The sequence below is a fragment of the Echiichthys vipera genome, assembly GCF_963691815.1.
Source record: "Echiichthys vipera genome assembly, chromosome: 8".
Taxonomy (NCBI): Eukaryota; Metazoa; Chordata; class Actinopteri; order Perciformes; family Trachinidae; genus Echiichthys; species Echiichthys vipera.
The window spans coordinates 32150850-32173875 of record NC_139833.1 but is presented as its reverse complement, the minus strand read 5'-3'; the positions used below and the strand labels follow the sequence as shown (position 1 = coordinate 32173875).

Sequence of the window (23026 nt, the reverse complement as noted above, 5' to 3'; positions counted from 1 at the left end):
TCAACCAGCCATAAATATCATAAAATGTGATATAGGCTTTTCTCGCACTACCCTGTATCATACAAACTGGGGAAGTCTGGACTATGACACGTGTCAGGGCGTGTTTAAACTCTCTGAGTAGCAAATGCTTTGACTCTACCACATTTGGTTTCAAAATTTCAAAACGTGTTTTAGATCTCAGCAAGTTATTGTCTTTAAATGGGCAAAAGACTATGTTTGTTTATGCAGCCACCCCTGTTGCAGTCATGCTTGGATGCCAGGTGTCAGTAGTCAATATTCGTGAAGACCCTTGCATATATTAGCTGCAGAATGCATTAACTGGCTATTGTGCTGCCTGACTATTCATAAATATTACAATTTATACAACTGAGAGTTCTGCAACTGTCTGTGCTTTAAGCACCAACTTCTACTTTATTCATCATTTTTACTGTTGCCCTGCAGAATTAATTATGACACTTGACGACAAAATAAAACTGTTATTGTCAGATGCACATCATTATTTCTCCCCAAGAGGACCTGAATGAGCATTGACATGGGCCTTCATGTTGAAAACGGTTATATAGAGCTGTACAGGGAGGACTTGAAGGCAGCAACATAGTAGGGATGTATGTGTGCGTGTGTGTGTGTCTGTTTGTGTGTGTGTCTGTGTGTAGGATATGTGTGTCTGGGTTGCAGACACATCTCCCCCCGCCCTGCTGACCTGACTTAGAAAGCTAGCAGACGGCCGGATCGTGGTTGACAATGGCTGTGGGAGAGCAGAGCAGGGGAGGAGGGGGAGGGGAGGGAGAGTGGGGAGGCCGGGCCTCGACTGGTTGGTCTGATGTGTTATTTGGGGAGGGTAGGGAGAGCGCTTCGAGTTTCTCTCCCTTGTTACGGTGGGCCGCAACCAATGGAGATGGTTCTTTGAAGGGACTAACCTTGACGTGACCCTTACGCCAGTCTTGTGGTTCAGGGGCATAAGTGCAGCCGAGAAGCCCATGCACCCCCCTTCCCCTCCACCCCTCCAGCCCAACACATTCCCTCTCCCACCCAACACACACACTAGCGCAGGACTGTCTGCACACTATAAATAAACTAGGCTGTTCCAATCAGAGAGAGGTTCTGAATGCCACTCCTGACCAGAAGGTTCTTAAACTGTGGTCTTGGGACCATAGAGGTCATTGAATAGCTTCCGGTGGCCCTCCAAAAAAGCAGGTATAGATTGGTTTTTAGGTCATCTGTGCACAGGACAAGGAAAGAATAATACAAGCATGAATGTTTTGATCAGAGGCCTGCTCTTTTGAAGACCCCCTCTGCAGAAATAGTAAAAGTAAAAAAAATCTCATCATATAGGCTTTGACTGAATACTGTTTAGGAAATTCCTGCTCTAATTCTGAAAACACCAGTAGCCAAAGGCAATAAATGGACCTCTGAAGGAAAATAGGAAAATGGGAGAAGACTTCCAACAGATGTTGTGCTGCATCACTAGCCAAGTTCCATACCCAATCATGCAAAAATATTTTCCTTGACGGCTTCAACACTCCTTCATGACTGAGCTGACACTTTTGGAAGGGGAAAAAAAATAGGCGCATGACCCTGACGCAATTTACAAATGCCTGGCAGCTGTCATAATTTTATTGAAGCAACAAATTGAGGCACTGCTGTCTTGTCAGCCAAAGCAGCAATACCAATCGAGACACCGCAGAGAGTTTTTTTCTGCTTTGATGTGAGGTCATCATTCTCATGTCCCCTCTCTCTCTCTCTCTCTCTCTCTCTCTCTCTCTCTCTCTCTCTCTCTCTCTCTCTCTCTCTCTCTCTCTCTCTCTCTCTCACTCACACACACACATATAAAACACACTCCAGACATGCACGCACAGCCTAGACAAGCTCTCAGATACAGACAGACTCAGACACGCATCTCGCAAACCACCTCTATCCACTCACAAACACCCCACCACCACCAAAGAACGCACACTCAGACACACACGCAGTCTGTCTGGAGCATCATTTTAGTCCCCTCGGGAGCATGCAGGGTGACACCACTAACAGGCCAGACCAGACTAGACAGCCAGCAGACAGATAAATACTAGGCACGGCTGAATACCAAATGCACTCTAGTCTACCATCTCCCCTACCCTCCCCCTGACTGCAGTCTGCACACACAGACACACACTGCACACATACTGTAGACTCTCTTGGGAAACGTCTCATCTTGTATTTGAGGAATACTAACTTTAGGTTGACAGGTTTATCACGCACAGCACGTGTGCATGAGTCTATTTTAGGAACTTAGGGCTTTCCTGCTTACACATGGGTTTCCTGCTTATTCAGGAGTTCACTGTGTGCTACTGTTGTTTTGTGACTGATTAAATGAAAGCATGACATATTCATGGTATGCCTAAAATGTTTAATATATATTTAAACTGTATTAAGTACAGGCAGAAAAGGAACAAACACCTCCCTGTGTCTGCACACAACCTGGTGACATTGCCACTCCACAACTGAAGCCATGAGAAGCCTGTTGTGTGTACTGCATATTTGAAGATACATTTTAAGACAAGGTTTCCTGCCTGTATTTCCGTATGCAGTAGATGGATGACTGAATAGATATACAAGAAACACTTTTACCCAGGTAATCTCTTATCAACCACAGATGCTTGAAAGCTTAGCTGAGATGCTTGGGATGAGACCATGAATGTATGGGGGATGTGATCAGGTTGACAGTGAAAAAAGCAGAACAGTAAAAGCCGCAGTGGACGATAGGTGCATCCCTCCCCTTTCTAAAAAAACATAAACCCTTATCTCCAGAGCTACTTGTCCATCTAAACTTGTGTGGTGCTGACTGAGACACTACTTCATAGCGCCATCTTGTGGCTCAGCTTGGAAACGCTCTGTTTTATGCATCATCCCAAACATGGACTGGAAAAACTGTTCCACCTCTCTGGTGTCTCCTTTAGTTCTCCTCTCGCCCCTTTTCAGTCACTCTATTACTTCTGGAACCAAAGCCGCCTCGCAGGCACAGGTTTAAGCTTTTAATCAATTACAACCCGTCTTCATCAGAAACCACAAGGGAACACGGAGGAGGACTCAGAGAAAATAAGAAAGTCCTTATATGAAGATAGGCTCTGTTTTTGCACAGAGAATGCAAGGCCAAGATAGTATTTTAAATGATACTGAATCATAGTGTGCAGTTTGAAAAGGAAAACACAGACAAAAATGCTAAATGTAGCTGTTTTCTTGCATGAAAAGGTAATTTATACTAAATGGTATGTGGACTCTGCGGTCTTACCTTTATGTTTCAGAATTTGAGCTCAGCTCCTTAAATTCAGCCATGAAATCTTAATACAACAGGATATAATCATTTTTTAGACAATCGTGTGCCTCTAACTTTGTAGCAAAGGTTGCCAACACTCCACTGATTTACACATGAAGTTCAGAGGAAGGGTTTAGTGAAACACACTATTGAGTTGCATTATGGGAAATGTTGACATAACCCATAAAAGTCAAGACAAGTAGAAAGAGGCTAGGTCACCAATCAAAGATAGCGGTGCTTTGGAGGCATGACAGATTCACAGTAACATCAGATCTGCTCAATAGGTGGCGCACTACCATAGAAAGAGAACAGCACAGCTCCAGTTTCACTGCGCACGTGGCATACCCCCAAAGCACCGCCATCTTTGATTGGTGACCTTGCCTCTTTCCATAGCCTTGATTTAAGTCAGGATATAATGGGGCATTCAGACCGGACGTGATGGACGCGATTAAGAGGCTTGAAATGCGAGTAACGTGTCGCTTGATCATATTTAATAGCCAATCGAGGCAGATAAGGCAGTTTGCGAGCAGCTGCTTTTAGCGAGACTGAAGCAGCTAGTTTACTGCAGTTCGTCCTGCAGCCTGCAGCTAGACCCTACTCCGCTGTTGTGCGAAATTAGTAGTTATGCTAGTGCTAACCAGGGATCTGAATGCTTTTAAAAGAACAGAACAGAACCTGTGCAGCTGTAGAGGGTGTTGCCTCTTCAGCACACAGCAGGTCTCCTCGTAGATCAGACCGGGATATGCTTCACTTCTTCTTCTTCTTCTTCTTCTTCTGGATCTCTGGCAGACTGGGTGCCTAAAGGCACATTGCTGTACTCACCTTAACAGCCCCTGCTGCTTCGTTTCTGACCATTCTTTTATTATTCGTCCTATGTGACTGTCCCAACTCTATGGAAATCCAATATTAAACCATTGGAGTAACCCTTTAACATGACAAAGTGCAGCGCATAAAAGGTGCTTTTACACCCAAACGTTTTGGTGTGGTTCAGTTGAACTCTGGTGTGTTTTCCCATTTAGTTTGGTTTGTTTGGGCTGGAGTGAAAGCTGTCAGTCAAGCTCCAGCACAGTCCAAGACCACCTGGAAAGGAGGTTCTCTGTCTGGGTTGTTCTTCAACCTGTATGTCCAAATGTCCTTGAGACACTGAACTGAACTGGAACAGCGACTGTAAGGTAGGCCTTGTCACCCACATCAGCCCCCCCCCCCCTGACTCCCCCACTAATGCTCTTGTGGCTGAATGGAAGCAAATCAGAATAGAGAGTAGTTAAACACACATCACATGTACGTGCAAGGCAATGCATGCAAGCTGACCTCAAACCACAACAAGATTTATTATATTTATTATTATTATTTATTTTATTATTTCTCACTGTTTGAATCTGTATTACAATGTGTCAACCTGGTTCTCATAGTCTGCTTATTTGCTCAATACAAGCAAGTTTGCAAATGGAGAGGCCTTTTTAAAAAGTGAGGTGAGTGAAATGAATTATAGTGTAGGAAAGATAATTCATCTTTTTCTGTTCTATACAGGTCTGTCACCAGTGCTCTGTCCTCCTGTTTTACAAGAACATCTAAAAAACGAATTCGTTGTGCATCATCATCACCTTCAGTGTTGATGTGCCATTGAATGGGAGCAAATGTCTGCAGCCAGATGTACAAATGTTGCATAAATATCCAGCAGGAGTAGTAACATGCAACACTTTAAATCTACACAACGCTTTTAAAGGCAATGTAAAAATCCAGTAAATCTATTCTGCATTTCTCCTTATGCCAATCCAAAAATTCCTCTTGTGGGTGCAGCCTCTATCATGCGATATGTGTGAGGAAAGTACTTGTGCATGATGATGATCCATTTTGACTTTGACATAACATTTTCAGTCAGACTAATAACTCAAAACACCCCGTGACTTCTGTGTGGAGTGAGTATTACTGAAAGCCATTCCAAATGTCAGAACAAAAGATGGATATGACTCAGCCTTAATACCAAGACTGAATGGGATTCATGAATTAACCGCAATGCATCTCAGCAGCTGACAGAGCTAGAGTGCGAGAGAGAGGGAAGAGATAGCGAGCGTGTAAAAGAGTGTGTTTGCTTAAGCATCGGCTGTAGCCTGGCGTCTTTAGCGGAGCACTCAGTAACAGAAAGGCCACTCCGGACAGTCAGATTGCAGAGTAGAGAGCTGCATTCAATAAAAACCTCTAGCATGCCACATAATATTTTCTGTGTCCTGCCCTTGTCTGGCTGCAGCGCTGTGTCATATCCTGTCCGCACAGGTGCACCAGCTGTCTGCTTTCCCACAGACACACACACACACACACACACACACACACACACACACACACACACACACACACACACACACACACACACACATACACACACACACACACACACACACACACACACACACACACACACACACACACACACACACACACACACACCTCAGTACCAGCCCTGTCATTTTAAAAAGCACCCCTCCCTGTCTCTCTTACTGCCGCAGACACCACTGCAATGACACTACAGCACTCCCTGAAAAGTTGTGAGCATTAGAGACAGAGCGCAAAAGAGAAAGGGAGATGGCAGACAAAAAGATTGACGATGTGTGTGTCTAAGTTGTTAGATGAAGATAGAGATAGTCAGCGCTGAGGTAGAGGATACTTCAGTGAGTGAATGAAGAAAAGAAGAGAATACCAAAAGGTGAGAAGAAAGGAAAAGAAGAAAAAGATTGCAAAAGAGCAGAGAGGAGAAGAAAAAGGGAGCCAAGAGCAGAGAAGAAGAAGAAGATAAGAGGAACGAGAGAGAAAGCAAAAGCCAGTGAGTCAGGGAGAGAGGGACCCAGAGACACAGACAGCGAGAAAGAGTAGATAATCAGCAGGTATTGAGCTCTTTTCACCCCTGCGGTAGGGCCCTGCTGAGCATTGTAATGGGCTGTCTGCCCAGCTGGGCCGATGAGCTCATGTCTGGCTTTAATGCCAATCTCCTGAACTGGCACACGGCTCGGTGGGGTGAGCGCAGACGCAGCACCACAACGCTGGCGCTCTACCCCCGCCAGAGGAAGGACAGAGCACAGCTGAGAGAGGAAGGAGAAGAAAGATGAGGAAAGGAGACAGAAAAGTGACCGAGAGTACCAGTCTTTGTGTGTGTGTGTGTGTGTGTGTGTGTGTGTGTGTGTGTGTGTGTGTGTGTGTGTGTGTGTGTGTGTGTGTGTGTGTGTGTGTGTGTGTGTGTGTGTGTGTGTGTGTGTGTGTGTGTGTGTGTGTGTGTGAAGCCACTTCCGACACATTACTGATAGGAGTCTGAAACCAGACGGCAATAATCACACAGCCAGTGAGAGACACACAGCAACTCTAAATGTGTGTGAATGAGGGAGAGCAAGAGAGTGAGTATGTGTGTGTTGTTTTATGAAGTCATAAACAGCAGTGATTACAGAGTGTGGATGGTGGAGGTTACAGCTTCCTGCTGTTAAGAGCCCATACATATAGTTACAGACAAAGTGTACCCACACACTCACACACACACACACACACACACACACACACACACACACACACACACACACACACACACACATTTATGGCTTGAACATAAAAAAATCCAAAGATGTATACATATGTAGTAGAATACATAAGAATACATATATGCATACACTTCCCAGATCTCTATACACCTAACAGCCTTGTACTGTATGAAGAATATTCAGGATGGATCAGTGTTTCAATGGTTTGCCCTTTTCACTTTTTTTTCTTATTACAGTACATGTGTTTGCTTTTGGGTCAATGATAAAAAGGGGTAGGCAGCATGAGAAATTTAAAAATATTTTGATTTCTCCTTTAAAAAGCTTCTATTCAATTCAATTCAATTTTATTTATAGTGTCAAATCATAACAAAAGTTATCTCAGGACACTTTACAGAGTAGGTAAAGACCACACTCAATGACTTATTTATGATTTACATAGACCCAACAATTCCTCTGTAGAGTACAGTGGCAACGAAAACCTTCCCTATAACAGGCAGGAACGTCAGACAGACCCAGCTCTGTAGAGGACGGCCATCTGTCTTGACCGGTTGGGGAGGAAGAAAAGGAGAGAGAAAGAGAGAAAAGACACACAGATGGACAGGGAGACAGACAGACACACTTCCAGAGATGCAAGCAAAGCCTAACAGTAACTATAATATTTATAGTAATGTGAATATGACGTATATGTTAAGGCAGTTAATACAACAGAATAGTAGAAACAAGCACAGCTAAGGTGACAGAATATGAAAATGATAATAATTATGGTGGCAAACATGATCAATGATGAGTAGTGGCAATAGCAGCTACAATACAGCTACAAATTTTATAGTTTATTAAACTAGTGATAGTATATATGAGTAACAGTGACAATAGCACATCGTTCTTCTCATCGTTTTCATTTCTCTTGTGTTGCGTCCTGTGCGTCAGTATTATAGGTTGGGCGGGAACTCGTGCAATGAGCGAGTCCAAAAATAAATTGCGATTAATTGCGGGGTTTTTTTGTCGAGTTATTTAATCTGTAACTAATTTATCGTTATTAACGCGTTAAAGTCCCAGCCCTAAAAATATCAATTTATATTGCAGAATCGATAAAATCCTGCAGCCCTAATTACAATGAGGTAATGTGTGTGAGAATGTATGTGGACATAAACAATGTTGACTTACTTGTAAAGCACTTAAAAGCTAAGCTGACTGTATCCGGTAGCATATAAGTTGTTTTGCATCAAGTTCGTCATGTTCTTATTTAGTCAACTGTCCGTTTTTTACGTGTTTTATTGTTAGTAAATATTTACCTCCAGTGTCGCTAGCTTAAAATAACATCCGCCGTCTTTCCAAACAGAGCATGCGCTGTTTGTCCACGACAGATGATTGAACTCCACCATTATCCTTTGTTATATACGCAGGTATGTTTGTGTCAAAATGCAGGGCTCTGAGGTGTCACGCATTGAGCGTGACAGTCACGCATTTCAGTCTTTTATCACGCACTCCTGCCACATATTGTATTTCTCACGTAGAAAATAATTATTATAAGCTGCAGCGCAGTAGCTGCTCTCACGGAACTGGCAGGAATCAAGCCGTCTCCTCTAGAGCTCAGTCGAGCTGCCACTTACTAGCCAATCAAAAAAAAGACAAGGGCTACACAATGGCCAATTAGAAAATAGCACTATTGTATCTGGGTAAGATTTAACGCAACAACCAATGAAAAAAAATTATAGTTTTATTCACGTAATTATTTTTTTGTTTCGTAACTTTATTCACACAAATAGACTTACGACAGTGATTACTGTTCAATCTTCAAACAATATAACAATAGTAACAATAACAATATCTCCTGAGGTAGTGAATATATCATAAATAAAACAAAACATTTAAGTACATAAATCATTACAGATCAAATTCATTACAAATGTCTTTGGTTTTCACGGCTTTACAGTTGGTGCAGTACTTTAGTGTGTCCAGGTAGGAGTTAAAGTAAGATATTAAAACAATAAAATTAGGTTTCTGGTTTGCAAATTTTGTGGTATGTATATTGCATTTTGGCTAATAAAAAGAAAAAATTTAAAACATACAACTTTTTCATAGGAAATATATTTTCAAAAATACCAAAAAAATTAAATAATTTTTGAGTTTGAGTCATATACCTAACTTTCTGTTTAAAAAGAGGCTAATAAATCCAAAATAAATAAATAAATGGGAGGACGCCTCAGGATCCCCCAGTTAGAGCTGGTAATGTGGCCTGGGAAAGGGAAGTTTTCGGTCCCCTGCTAAAGCTGCTGCCCCCGCGACCCGACCCCGGATAAGCGGATAAAGTTGAGATGAGATGAGATACTATAACCTCTGACTGTTCTTTTTGGGCTCCCTCCGTCTACAAATCTGCCCTTCACTACACAACGTGGGGTGGCCTTTACCACCCTGCACGCCAGACGTAACATTCTCCTTAAATGGAAACATGTTTCTCCACCGACTCATAATAGTTGGATCCATGAAATTTTACAATGTCTAAGGTTAGAGAAGTTAAGGTTTAAGGAGCAGAGAAGATCAATATTTAACAGATATCATACAATAACAGATTTAACAGGATAACAGCTATGCAATCATTTCAGAGACATCTCTTGCACCTTATTTGAGAAAAAATGTCCTGGGTAATAACCATGTTTTTTCCCATCCTATATCAAAATACAGATTACTCCAAAAAAATATAAAAGCAGGTTTACTAATTGTGCATCTCGTATTAATTGCCTTATACATCTATTATTAGTTTTATACTAAAAAATGGATCTGAATTACCTATAACTTATCACCCCCCCCCCCCCCCCCCCCCCCCACACTCTTTCTGTGGTGTAATTACGATGTTATTAAAAAAAACACGTGCTTTAACCAGCCCCGGACTGGCCTGAGCTTACTTTTGGACGGCAGCATTAGTAGTTACGGTCCTTTCAGACTGCGGATATTCTGTCTGTTAAAGAGTTTGAACAGAAATCGCTAAATAGACATTTTAACACACTACGGATATGTTGATTTGAGATCCAGTGTTTTCTGATATGTTTTGAATTCCTGTTTTTTCATCCCTTTTTTTGTGCCTGCTTACACTATTCTGTGAATTCAGATTATCTTTAATCAACCCTTGTTAAATTTGTATCACCCACGCTCTAATCCTAAGGCATCTTGGTGCACTCTGCTGGCTAATTTAATTCACTATCCAAATCAGCACACACAGTAAAAACCTATGCATCACAGTTGGGAATTTATGATCCCTGGAGGTTTAGAAATCCCCCTGGGAAAGCTTTCTCCACGTGCACCACACATTCCCTCAATTTAATTTATTTTAACTCGATAACAATCTCCTTTACTGCGTGAATGCATGTGCACATCATGCATTTATGTCGGACAAATACAGCGTGCCTAACAGCCACTTTTTTCTGTATCTTTAAATGAGACATTTTATCCAAAAGCAATATACCACATTTTCCGAACTGTCCCCCTGAAGCTGAGATGGACCAATTCCTGTCTCTCAGTCTACAACACAAACAACTGATATCTGTCATTTATAATGAGATTGCTCTTCTGAGCCCAGTCCCCACTGCCTCACCTAAAAATGCATGGGAAAAGGATTTGGGGGTAGACATTACTGAGGTCCAGTGGAGGGACATTCTAACTAAAACTGGTTCACTCATCCTCAATTTGTGCCAGGCCAGGCCTATTACAGTGGAAGGTGCTTCATAGAGCCCATTTCACCAACGCTAAACTGGCTAAGATATACCCTAGTCACAGTGATGCTTGTAACTGCGGTAAGCAGTCCCCAGCCAACCATGCACACATGTTCTGGACGTGCCCAAAGCTTGCTGAATTTTGGTCTGATATACGGTATTTCAAACCCTCAAACAGGCTCAAATTTGGAACCCCATCCCCTGACTCCATCCATCTAAAAGTCTGCCCCTTACTATACAGCGTATTATGGCCTTTACCACCCTGCTCGCCAGACGTAACATTCTCCTTAAATGGAAACATGTTTCTCTGCAGACTCACAACCGGTTGGATAAGTGAAATTTTAAGGATACGTCAAGTTAAGGTTTTCACAGAGGGGCCCTCTGACAGCATTCCACAAAACTTGGGACCCACTGCTAGCCCTTATTAGCAGGGTTGGGGAGTAACAGATTACTATTTCAAATACAAAATATGACTAACTGTATTCCGTTATAGTTAAAGTTTGAACTGGTGTATTTAGAATACAGTTACTTTCTTAAAAAAGATGACGTTACAGATTACTTTACTGCACCATGCAGGTGGGACCGTGGAAGCGAGCCACTACGGTGGTGGTGGCGGCGGTGGTGTGTGTTTGTGTGTGTGTGTCTGGGTGTGCGACTAACTGCGCCGGACAGGAGCAGATCTACTTCTCCGGTCCACGCTTATGACTAGAGCATCGGACCTGACCGCAGCCTCAGACGCTCACAGCTGTCCCAGGTACTGTCATCAGTGTGAGCTGATGTTTCCCCAACTGTGGTTTCCCTGTTGTGTTTCTCTAACAGCAGCAGCTGTGCTCAGACTCTCTTGTCAGATTAAGAAAAGATTTAGGTCACATCTCATATCTACTTTGGCGGATATGATTGTAAACGTGTGCACTACATTACGGCCACCTTTGAAAAATACATTTGGTAGTAGGGGAGACCAGGTCCTGTTGTAACTATGGACGGTTGGACATTAGATTGCTCCAATCAGAAACAAGCTACAGTGACATCACTCATTCTGGTGATCATCATCATCATTGGGGAATGAAACTGCAGAGTGACAGAACAGAGTCGCCAAACACAACGCTATTCGTTTTTTACAGAGACAAAGTCGCTGGGGATCGGTAAAGTCCCCGGATCAGTTCAGAACAACCATCCATCCATCTTCAACCTCTTGTCCCTATCGGGCTCGCGGGGGGCTGGAGCCGATCCCAGCTGACATCAGGGAAGCTGGAGAACCCACGCAGACACGGGAGAACATGCAAACTCCACACAGAAAAGCAATCATTTTTTCTCCTTTGGTTTTTCTTGAATTACTTTATTAATTTTGGCTATTAGCTATAGTTTTTACTCTATGTGGTTCACTGTACCTTATTGATCTACTGATGTTATATGTTATATAATTACTTAGTTGGTTACTGTGACCATGTCTGACATGGGTTGTTGAGAGGGATAGTGGAATTTATGTTGTGTTTTTTTTGTTTTTGTTCCTGTTTGTCACTTTAAGACAGGCACATCGATACACTGTACATCAGTTATACATGGAAATAAAAAACGAGTACCAACATAAATGAACAGATTTATGCTTTTGTTTTTTGTTTTTTTGCAAGTTAATTATTAGCCGGTTTCATGTAGTGTCTAATCTGCAGGACTGTAGAAGTTTTTTCCCCCTAACTTCATTGAAAAATTCAATAAATTCAATACATGGAGTGCAGAAGAAGTTGTTCCGCCTGTTAATAACAAGCCTTAGGACCATTAAAGCAATCAATAATCCAATCCAATACCTGCAGAAAGAATATATTTATTCCAACCAGAGAGGAATGATCAGATTTAGCTAACATCACCCGTCTCAACCAGATTAAAAATCCCTCTGATTATTCTGATTGGACTGTTATTCTGATTACTAGTGGAATATTACGGTCCATGTAAACGCAGCTGTCTATCATCCTCATCCTCTTGACCTTCACCCCTGTGCCTTTGCCCCTCCCGTACCCTCTCTCAAACATTAACATACATACAGTGTGCAACGATGATGTCCAGTTTACTTTTGTATTATCACTTTTCCCCTCATTAAAATGCGGTAAGTAATTTCAGTTACTTTGTTTTTTCCAGCTAAACACACTGCAATGACACCCCAAACGGGATTTATTAGCTGTGTTCTACCATTAGATTGCATGACATCTAATTGGTTAAAACACAGCCTGATCCAAACTTATTTGGATGTTATATATAAAGACTAACTCCTTGGTCCATTGTTTTAATTAGCTGGAATATAATGTACCTCGATTCTTCCACAGCTGATGAGAAAATATATCATTTGTGAAATGATTACAAAGTTTAATCTATGCCCAGGTTTAGAACAACAACTTGAGATGCCATCTCAGCTAAGGAGTTATCAGTTTCAACAATATATCATCTCTTACATACATCTGAGAATGTCACAACATAAGCTATCGACTGTGAGGGCAGCAGATTTGGAACAGATGGATGCTCATATGAACAAGTTGCAGCAATCCAAACACTCCAAGCCCTCCTCGTCTCTGCCTGCCTGGCCACACTGCACAAAATGCTATAGCTCCCATATTGAGGAATATAATGAAAACATTACATTGGGTGAGATATGCTGTGCTCTGAGCAAGGGCTGACAGATGGATGGTAGTGGGAACATGTTGCAGCACCCCAGACCTGCTACCACCCTGGCAGAACTTAGAGACACGCAGGTTAGCACGAGCAGCGAGCTAATGCTGCCTACACTAACACAGCTGATTCCACTGGACCTGTGCCTGCACTGGTTGGATTTTACATACATATATATGTTATGTTATTGTATTACCAGATAGCTTTGTTAGCTCCCAGGGTGACATGCTTCCACCATGCAGCTCATAAACAACGCAGCCCATAACAGCTTGTACCAGCCCCGACTCGCTGCCATCCTTTAGCTCTGTGGCAGGACTAAAGAGTTAACAGCTTGTACCAGGCCAGCAAGCGTCCCCGCTCACAGCTTGCAAAGCTTCCCAAGCTTCCCTTTTACAGCAGTAGTAAGCAGGACTATAGGGAGTCAACACATCACCCCACAACAGCTTGTAGCTACAGCATTCACTGCTGAGGTGCTAAAAGGTAAGGCTACATAGCAACATTAATACTGGATCCAGTCAGCAGTGGTATCTCACTCATGGTGGATAAATGTCTGTCAGGGTGGAAATAGTAGCAAAAACTGATGATTTGATCGATATCTCCATATGTGAGAAATACTGACAGAGGCTGCCATGGTTGGCCATGAAGACTCTGATGCACATCCGAAACATTTCCACATGCAGATATCTTGAATATGAGTCGAATTTCCCATATTTTATTTCATGCCTAAACCATTTAGTGGTGATTGTGCACGAAAAAGGGAAAAGCAACCCCTAAATATTTTAATCATTGATGCTAAAAACTCATAACCTTACTCCGCCAGATGGTTTGATTCGCATTTACTCAACACATCCATGTGGGAACTCTGGTTTTGAGATCTTTTGGGAAGGGGCAAAAAATAATTGTTGCTGATTGGATGAACCATCTGTCTATCACCAACATACGGGCCAAATCAACCAATCAGATCAAGAAAGTGTATAAGGTACCAACAGCGTTGAGGCAAAGCTCAGCATGTCAGTTGAAAAATTTTGCCGGTTGTGTAATGTGAATTTACGGATAAAAGGCACAATTTCAGGGGCCCGGTCCATATTCTAACAGAAGGATCCAAGAGAGAAAACCATTAGTGAGCAGCTTGCTCTATAGCTGCACTCATCTCTTCTACGGAAGCCACCATGTTGTTTCCACTGAACAGTCGCTGAATATGTGCTGTCCAGTCCATTTTCCAGCATCAATGTGCATTAACTCTACAGAACAGCAGCAATTTTATCACAGCTGATATGTGACGAATGAGCTGTAGAGACAGAACTACACTTCCTAACACACTGTCAGAATTATAGGAATATTAGGGAGAAATGATTTCCATAGAATTTGCCTGGAGCGGCAAAACATATTTGATATCAGTTCAATTACATTTTATTTACAGTGCCAAATCAGAACAAAAGTTATCTCAGGACACTTTACAGAGTAGGTAAAGACCACACTCTATGGCTTATTTATGATTTACATAGACCAAACAATTCCCCCATTGAGTACGGTGGCAACGAAAACCTTCCCTATAACAGGCAGGAACGTTGGACAGACCCAGCTCTATGGAGGAGAGAAAAGACAGACAGATGGACATAGAGAGAAAAAGACATAGGCAGACAGACAGAATCACACTTCCAGAGATGCAAGCAACCACAAAAGTAACAGTAACTTGCATGTTATGGCAGTTAATACAGCAGATCAGCAAGAAACAGGCACAGCTAGAGTGAACATGACAATGACAATAACAATTATGGTGGTAAATATTAAGCTGAATTGGTAACATGTATTGATGAGACAAGGATGATACGGACAGACAGTATAAAAGCTCAGAGTATCAGGAACAGTATTATACCCTGGTAGACTAGGCCTATAGCAGCATAAGATAAATTGAATGCCAATAACAACATGGCTAAGGGCTCGTAAGCCCTAGCTGTAAGCTTTATCAAAGAGGAAAGTTTTAAGTTTACTTTTAAATATGGGGACGGTGTCTTCTTCCCGAACAACACTCGGGAGTCGGTTCCACAGGAGAGGGGCTTGGTAGCTGAAGGCTCTGCCTCCCATTCTACTTTTGGAAACTCTACGAACGACAAGTAGCCCTGCATTCTCAGAGCGCAGCGATCTAGTCGGGTAATATGGTACTATGAGCTCTTTAAGATACGACAAAGCCTGACCAATAAGAGCTTGGTAGGTAAGGAGACGGATTTTAAATTATATTCTAGATTTTACAGGTAGCCAGTGCAACAAAGCTAGTACAGGAGAAATATGTTCTCTTCCATTTGTTTTAGTTAGTACTCGAGCTGCAGCATTTTGGACCAATTGGAGACTCAGACACAACTCAGACTTATTGGAGCAGCCTGATAATAAGGAGTAGCAATAGACCAGCCTAGAAGTAACAAATGCATGGACTAGTTTTTCTGCATCTTTCTGAGACACAATGTTCCTAATTTTCAAAGTATTAGGCAGGTGAAAATATGCAGTCCTTGTTGTTTTATGTGAGAATCGAAGGACATATCCTGATTAAAAAAAACACCTAGATTCCTTACTTTGGTGCTGGAGAACAACACAACATCATCCAGAGTAACAATATCTTTAGCTATTGAGTTTCAGAGGCCTTCGGGGCCAAGTACGGGGGCCAAGTACTTCAGTTTCATCTGAGTTTCACATCAGAAAATTGCAGGTCATCCAGATTTGTATTTTTACTTAATGCCCATTTGAAGTTTATTTAACTGATCTGTTTCTTCTGGTTTGATCGACAAATATAATTTTAATCAGCATGACAATGGAAATTTATGGAGTGCTTCCTTATAATATTTCCTAAGGGAAGCATATAGAAGGTGAATATACTTGGTCCTAGGACAGAACCCTGTGGAAGTCCGTGACTAACAACATAATGCCAGTAAATATTCAAGCATGTTTTTTTTTCGAGGAAAGGGGGTTATAATCTGAGGGGGTAACTCAATCTAAAACATCTGTATGCATGGTCAACTTAAAAAACCTTTTGCATTTCAATATGTGGAGTAAAACTGTGGAACAGACTAGCGGAGGAGCTCAGACAATGTCCAACCAGGAGCAAATTCAAACAGATGGTATTTACAAGGTACAGGGAAGAAGAGGGGTATGACAAACACTAGGGTTCTCACATTTTGCCATACTTGTCATTTATTTATTTTTACACAAGCGGTTATTGTGTTGTTTGTTGGTTATTGTTTGTTTTTGTTGTGTGTATAAAAAAACAGGATACACAGTAAGTAAGTTAACCTATAGTACAAGGTACTAGGAAAAGGGGTAGGAATTAATAAGCTAATGCTTCTTCCTACTCCTTTTCAAATATACAAAGGGCTTTAATAACTAGTGCTTCTAGTGCAATATATTTTTCACATGTTTGAAATAAAGCATTCATTAATTCATTCAACTTTAGTGAACATGGAGGATTTGTCATTGACATGTACAAACAGAGCTATCTGACAATAAGACTTAAACCAGCTTAATGCGGTTCCCTTAATGCCAATTAGATGCTCCAGTCGCTGAAGCAGGATGCGATGGTCAAGAGTGTCGGAGGCAGCACTAAGATCTAGTAAAACAAGTACAGATACAAGTCCTTTGTCTGAAGCTATTAGAAGGTCATTGGTCATTTTTACCAGTGCTGTCTCATTGCTATGATTTATTTTAAATCCTGACTGAAAGTTCTCAAATAACTCGTTGTGTATGTAAAAAGTCACACAGCTGATTGGTGACTAAGTTCTTGTAGATCTTAGAGAGAAAAGGAGGGTTAGATATAGGTCTATAGTTCGCTAGAACCTCTGGATCAAGACTGGGCTTTTAAAGAAGAGGATTAATTATAGCTACTTTAAAAGACTGTGGTACATAACCTGCTGATAAAGACATGCCACCAACGACTGTCACTCTAACGATGGTCGTTGGCACTTGGAGCACAAGGTTAAATACCTGGATTTCCACACCAGTTAGTTGGACCAGTCCCAGCCTGGTCAGTTGTGTACATGAACTGATGAAGCCTCTTGGATGAGAGGTGAAACGTCACCCTGGACAAAAAAGTCCAGTTGCTTTTGACTGAAATTGCTTTGGGGATAACGATGACCTGGAAAAATTACATTCACAGGCTAGTTGCTTCTAAAGTTCCTGGGTTTGAAGAAAAATTGGTGCCAGGCGAGTGGATTTTGTCTCTAATAGTTATAATTTTGTCATTAAAGAAGGTCATGAAGTCATTACTACTAATACTAACGCTAAACCGCTAAACCACAACAACAGTAGTGAAACTGCATTAAATGCAGAGAGTAGACAACAAGGCTACTTTATGGGAAGCTTTAACAGTCATGTTTTGTCAGCTAGTGAAGTGGCTAACCGTTCAGCATCCACTGGTGACTCGATGATTTTCCCTGGGTTGGGGACAACCTGGAGTTTGTCTGGAAAGCGCAAGGAGCATGTAGCGCCGGCATCCATAAGCTTCTTCCTAGTGGTGCTGAAGTCCTGGCTTAGATTCTGACGTTAAGCCTCCGCGAGCGACCCTCCAAGTCATTCACTTTAGTTTTGAGGAGCCCGTTAGCTGCTGTAACTCTTTGCATGTCGCCTTCAGCACTGTGATGCGGCTATCGGCGGCAAAGAGTGCCTCATCCACCCCATCCAGATGGTGCTGGGCTTTGCTGTGATCTTTTTGGAGGTTGGATAGGCATGCTTCAAAAGGAGTCAAAGCACCCCTCCATTGACTTCTTAATGTCATCCACAAGCATGCAAATCTTGGCGAGCTTGACTCCGTGGCTAACAATGGCGGCTAATATGGGACCTGCCCAGGAGTTAGCAGTAGCTGGGCTCGCCTGAGGTGACGCCTGCTTTTTGGGTCAGACTTTCTTATTATTAGGCTTAACTTAGCATAAAAACAAAGTACAGCGGATTATGATGAGAGACTGCAACAGGGCGGCGAAAAAAAAAAAAGAACATAGGTGGTAGCAACACTGCGCTCCAACAAATCACGTCTACTCCATTACTGCGCCCCCCCTATACTATGACTCACCAGTATGTTATTTTAAGCCTGCAATAACATACTGGTGACCCCTCTCGCAGTCCACATCGGCGGGGAGACCATGGAGCCTGAAGACTCTGCAGTGTCTTTGGCTGACAGAAGCTTGGACAGGGCCACGAAGTGGGCCATCTTGCTGAATCGAATCGACCACGGTCAGGATGGTGGTGTGACCACTGGAAGGGGGCAGGCCGGTAACGAAGTCCAAGGAGATGTGTGACCATGGTCAGTGGGGTACAAGTAGTGGAAGCAGATGACCAGCAGGAGGTTTATGCGAGGCCTTGTGCTGGTTGTAGACGGAACAGGCATTGACAATCCCTTGAGTGTCTTTCTCCAGCGATGCCCACCAGAACCTCCATTGCACCATCTCCTTGTTCTGCTGGATGCTAGGATTACAGGTAAGTTGAGAGCTGTGGGCCCACTGAAGGACATTGGCCCGCAGGACAAAAACAACAAATAGTCGATCAGGTGTCCTGACTGGTTCACCAAGGCGGCCTTCAACCTCTCCTCCACCTTCCAGGTGAGGGAGGAAACCATGTGCAATGATGGGAGGATGTTCTTGAGGCTAGAGGTAAGCTCCTCCTCCTCCAAGAAAGGACATTGGGCTTCACGTTACGGGACCCAGGTCGGTTGAAGAGGGAGAAGTTGAAGCGGGTGAGGAAGAGAGACCAGCGGGCCTGACGGAAATTAAGCCTCTCTGCTGACTGTTGGTACTCAAGGTTCTTGTGGTCAGTCCAAACCAAGAAAGGCTGCTTAGTTCTCTCCAGCCAGTGATGCCATTCCTCCAATGCCAACTTAACTGCCAACAGTTCTCAGTTGCCAAAATCGTTGTCCTCTCAGCACTGGCGTCAGGAGAAAAGGGCACATGGATAGAGCTCCTGGTCTCCAGCCGGGACAAAACAGCTCCCGCACCTATGTCGGAGGCACCCACCTCCACCACTAACTGTCTCCTTGTGTCTGGAACTTGGGAGGATGGGAGCCAACGTAAACCGTGCCTGAACATGGTGTATGTGTTCCTCCTTCGTCTGAGAAAAGATAAGGATTTCTTCAAGGTAGATGAACACGTGCTTGTTCAACATGTCTCTGAGAACGTCATTGACCACGGCCTGGAAGACGGACTGTATTTATAATGGCGGTTTTCCACTCATCTCCGTTGGCGTTAGGCGTTGAATAGATCCAACTTTGAAAAGATGGTGGCCCCCTCCAGGAGCTCGAAGGCAGAGGAGCTGAGAGGGAGGAGGGAGCGATTCTTCACAGTGATGTTGTTGAGCCCCCGGTAATCAATGCAGGGACACCGAGATTTTTTTTCCACAAAGAAGAAGATGAGGAGGGACGGATGATACCAGCAGCCAAGGAATCATTAATGTATTGTTCCATGGCGCTCTCAGGGGCAGACAGGGAGTAAAGGCAGGAGGTCTATGGCACAGTCATAGGGCTGGTAAGGAAGAAGGGAGGTGGCCTTAGATTTGCTGAAAACCTCACCAAAGTCATGGTACTCAGCTGGAACCCCCGTCACATCTGAAGGAGAACTGAAACAGTTGGCCAGTTGAGGAGCTGAGGCTTGCTTCAGGCACATTTGGTGGCAGGAAGGGCTCCAACCCAAGATGACCCCCGTCCCCCACTTGATGTTGTGATTGTGCCAAGGAAGCCAGGGGTAACCCCGGATGAGGGGAAGACAGGGAGACAGAAGGATGCTAAACTGGATAGCCTCATGGTGATTGCCGGAAAGGAGCATTCACACTGGGACCGTCTGGTGAGTAACAGTCCCCAGAAGATGGCCGTCGAGAGCATTGGCAGGAATAGGTTTAGGCAAGGGAACACAGCTGATGCCTAGCTGATGGGTTAGTTCCTTGTCCATAATACAAACAGCCCAACCAGAGTCTATGAACGTGGCTCGGGTGTGAGACCCATCAGACAAAAGCAGTCGAGCATGAGTATTGTTGATGGAGAAAAGTTCTGACGCCCGATTCACCAGTATGGGTTTAGGTTGCCTCGACAGTTGCCCCGACGAGGGTAGTCCAGTCCCCGGAGGGAAACAAGCTTGACAGGATAGCTGGCGATCCGCCTGTCCCGGTCGCTTCTCCTGACATCTCGCCTGGATGCATCGGTCCAGACAGGTCGTTAGCTCAATAAGCCCATCCAGAGAAGAAGAAAATCGTGGGATACCAGCTCATCCTTGTTATAGTCACTTAAGCCTGGCAAGAAAGCATCACACTGGGCTGCAGCGTTCCAATCACTCTGACAGGCCCAGATGCGAAAGTCGAAGTGTCCGGACCCATTGAAACCTTGCCGAACACCTTGCGAAGCTCATTGCCAAAGGTCTAGAATGAGGACCAAGCCAGCATGCGTCGCACCCATTAAGCCGTTCCCCACAGCCGAACCCTGCCAGTCAGGTGATTTATGGAAAACGCCATTTTCGCCGCTTCCTTGGCAAAGGTGTAGAGCTGGCGTAGCGCTCCAGGGGTTTCCACTCGGGGCTCAGTCAGTGGTACAGACGGACCGGGAGCTGGTGCAGTCAGAACCAGAGGTGAAGCATGGGGTATAGCCTGGGCAAGGGTGGTCATCAGCTGTTGTACCTGGGTGGCTAGTGCAACCAATGCTTGCTCTTGGTTAGCCACAGCATGTCGAACCAAGCGTTTCGATGGAGACGTTGTGATGCGCAGATTCCATTGTTGGCCAGATTGTACTGTAATGGGTGTAGTGAGGACCCAATAGCAGCACACAATCAAACAGGTTCAGTTGGTAATGAACTTTTTCATTCGAGTCGAGGGGGGCCATTGCAAGGACTCACCAAACAGCTCAGGAGAGAGGCAGACGGAAACCAGGAAGGACTGGACAAAGGACATGGTCGGGGACAGAAGGCTGAGGTGATATTCAAGAAGACAACAGGACAGGATGGTCAGGGGCAGGAAGGTTGAAACCGCGTAGGCTGTCCGGAAATCGCTGGAGAGTCTTGCATGAGAGCTGAGAACAATCTGGCAGAAAGAGAACGGTGAGGAGAGTCTATATACTGGGTTAATAGGTGATCAGAGGCAGCTGAGTGCAACAAGTGTGGAGAGTTGGACTAATTAGGAGGGAGTGGCAGGCAGGTGAGTAAAAGGAAGGGGCTGGTGGAAAAGTAAGGGGGAGAGGGGGTAATATTTCAGTGTCACAGTATCACTTTGAACTCCAAGATAACAGGCGTTCCCTTAAAAGATTGTTCACTGTGAAAAAACAAAACAAAAACCACATTGTTTATTTCCATGTTATTTTTTGGCAATGCTACAGGGAGCCACTGAAAAGGGGCTGAAGAACAGCAAGCGGCCCCAGAGCCACGAGTTGCAGACCCCTGGTATATACTGTATATTATTTTACATCAGTATCTATTTTATTCACTTATATAGTACTGTATATGTTTCCACCTTAATTCTGTGTCAAATGAATGCATTGCAACTTGTAATTGTGCTTTGGCAACACATTCCAAATGTCCAGCCAGTCAAGCCTTGTGAATTGAATTGAATGACAACCATCAAGCTCAACTCTTCAGCAGAAACAGTTCCTAAAGGTTTCTGTTTGTGTTAGCGCTCTTACAGTCCTCTGTTCTTTCATCATCAGGTTGTGTTGTTAATGTGCTAACTGGCGTACTAGCATCTTAATTCAGTCCTGTCCGTCTACCAGTTTCCTTTATGTATGATGAATACAGACTGCCGCCACCTGCTGGTATGGATAGTTATTTCCTCTCATGCAGGCGCAGAACGGACATACTATAGTTGACCATCCGCTGACGTCAAGTGCCATTTTTGGGCGAGACACAGGACATGTCAAGCAATGGAATAATCTGCCTTCGTCACCACTTGTTCTCTGATGTCGGGTTGGTGTGTCCCTGCCTTTAATCTTGCCTAACATGAGATAAACCATTGTGATTGGCCTCAGATCTCATACTGCCGGAAAGGCTTCTTCGTCCGAATGTTAGAGGGGCCAGACATATCGGCCAGAGATTGGTCTGGCTCCCACTCTAGTACCAACCCCTTTCTAGGGCCAATATCCCACATTCCAGGATGTGGACTGCTCTGTCACACAAGCACTGTTAACAAAAGGAACTGACCTTTCAGTGCAAAACTACATTAATGATGTACATTCATGATTGTGTTATGCTTACTTAGCAAACAAATAGAACATTTGGGGAGTTTGTTTTAGCATGCTGATTTTGATGTTGAAACACAGGAACTGAACAAACAAGTTCCTGCCATGGTGGCTGTCTGAAATTTGAAACGTCTGCAACGTCTGCTCCATGTTAATGTTCGTCTAGTTGGTCTGTGGGAACCCTGAGCCTTTTCACTGCCTTTCCTTCCAAACAGATAATAAGATAAGCTAAAGATTTATAAAGAGCAGAAAAACATAAAATCAAGCTGCTGCAAGGTTTATGCGGCAGGTTGCCCCTGCAAAATGTAGAGTTCAAAAAGGTTAGATTACGTCCCATTTTGCTATTTTCTTGTTCGATGTGAAAAATTGCCGTCACTGCTTAAAATTTTTATGAAATGTCATTAAGTCAGAATTATACGACTGTGAGGGCTTTTAATTTGACAGGACAGTGGAGACAAAGAAGGAGTGCTCTAGATTCTGGGAGAGGCAGATAGAGACACAAGTAAGGCCTTTACACACCAGGGTGCTGATTTAGTCAAAGTTCTCTGATTTTGTGTGTGTGTTTGCGTGTGTGTGTGTGTGTGTGTGTGCTTGTTGTCAGCCCAGTGACACCCAGTGAGAGGCTGGTTCCTGGGAAAGTGATTGGTTTTGCTGAAGAGACAGTGTGTCTGTG

General features: G+C 43.6%; 1 protein-coding gene across 1 annotated transcript in view; it reads right to left on the bottom strand.

Annotated features, from left to right (window-relative positions):
- The window catches only part of LOC310950217 (low-density lipoprotein receptor class A domain-containing protein 4-like), a gene marked incomplete at its 5' end in the record, with an annotated part of 390135 nt that overhangs the window by 66137 nt on the left and 300972 nt on the right, over positions 1 to 23026 (bottom strand). The gene's annotated exons all lie outside the window — the stretch shown is intronic.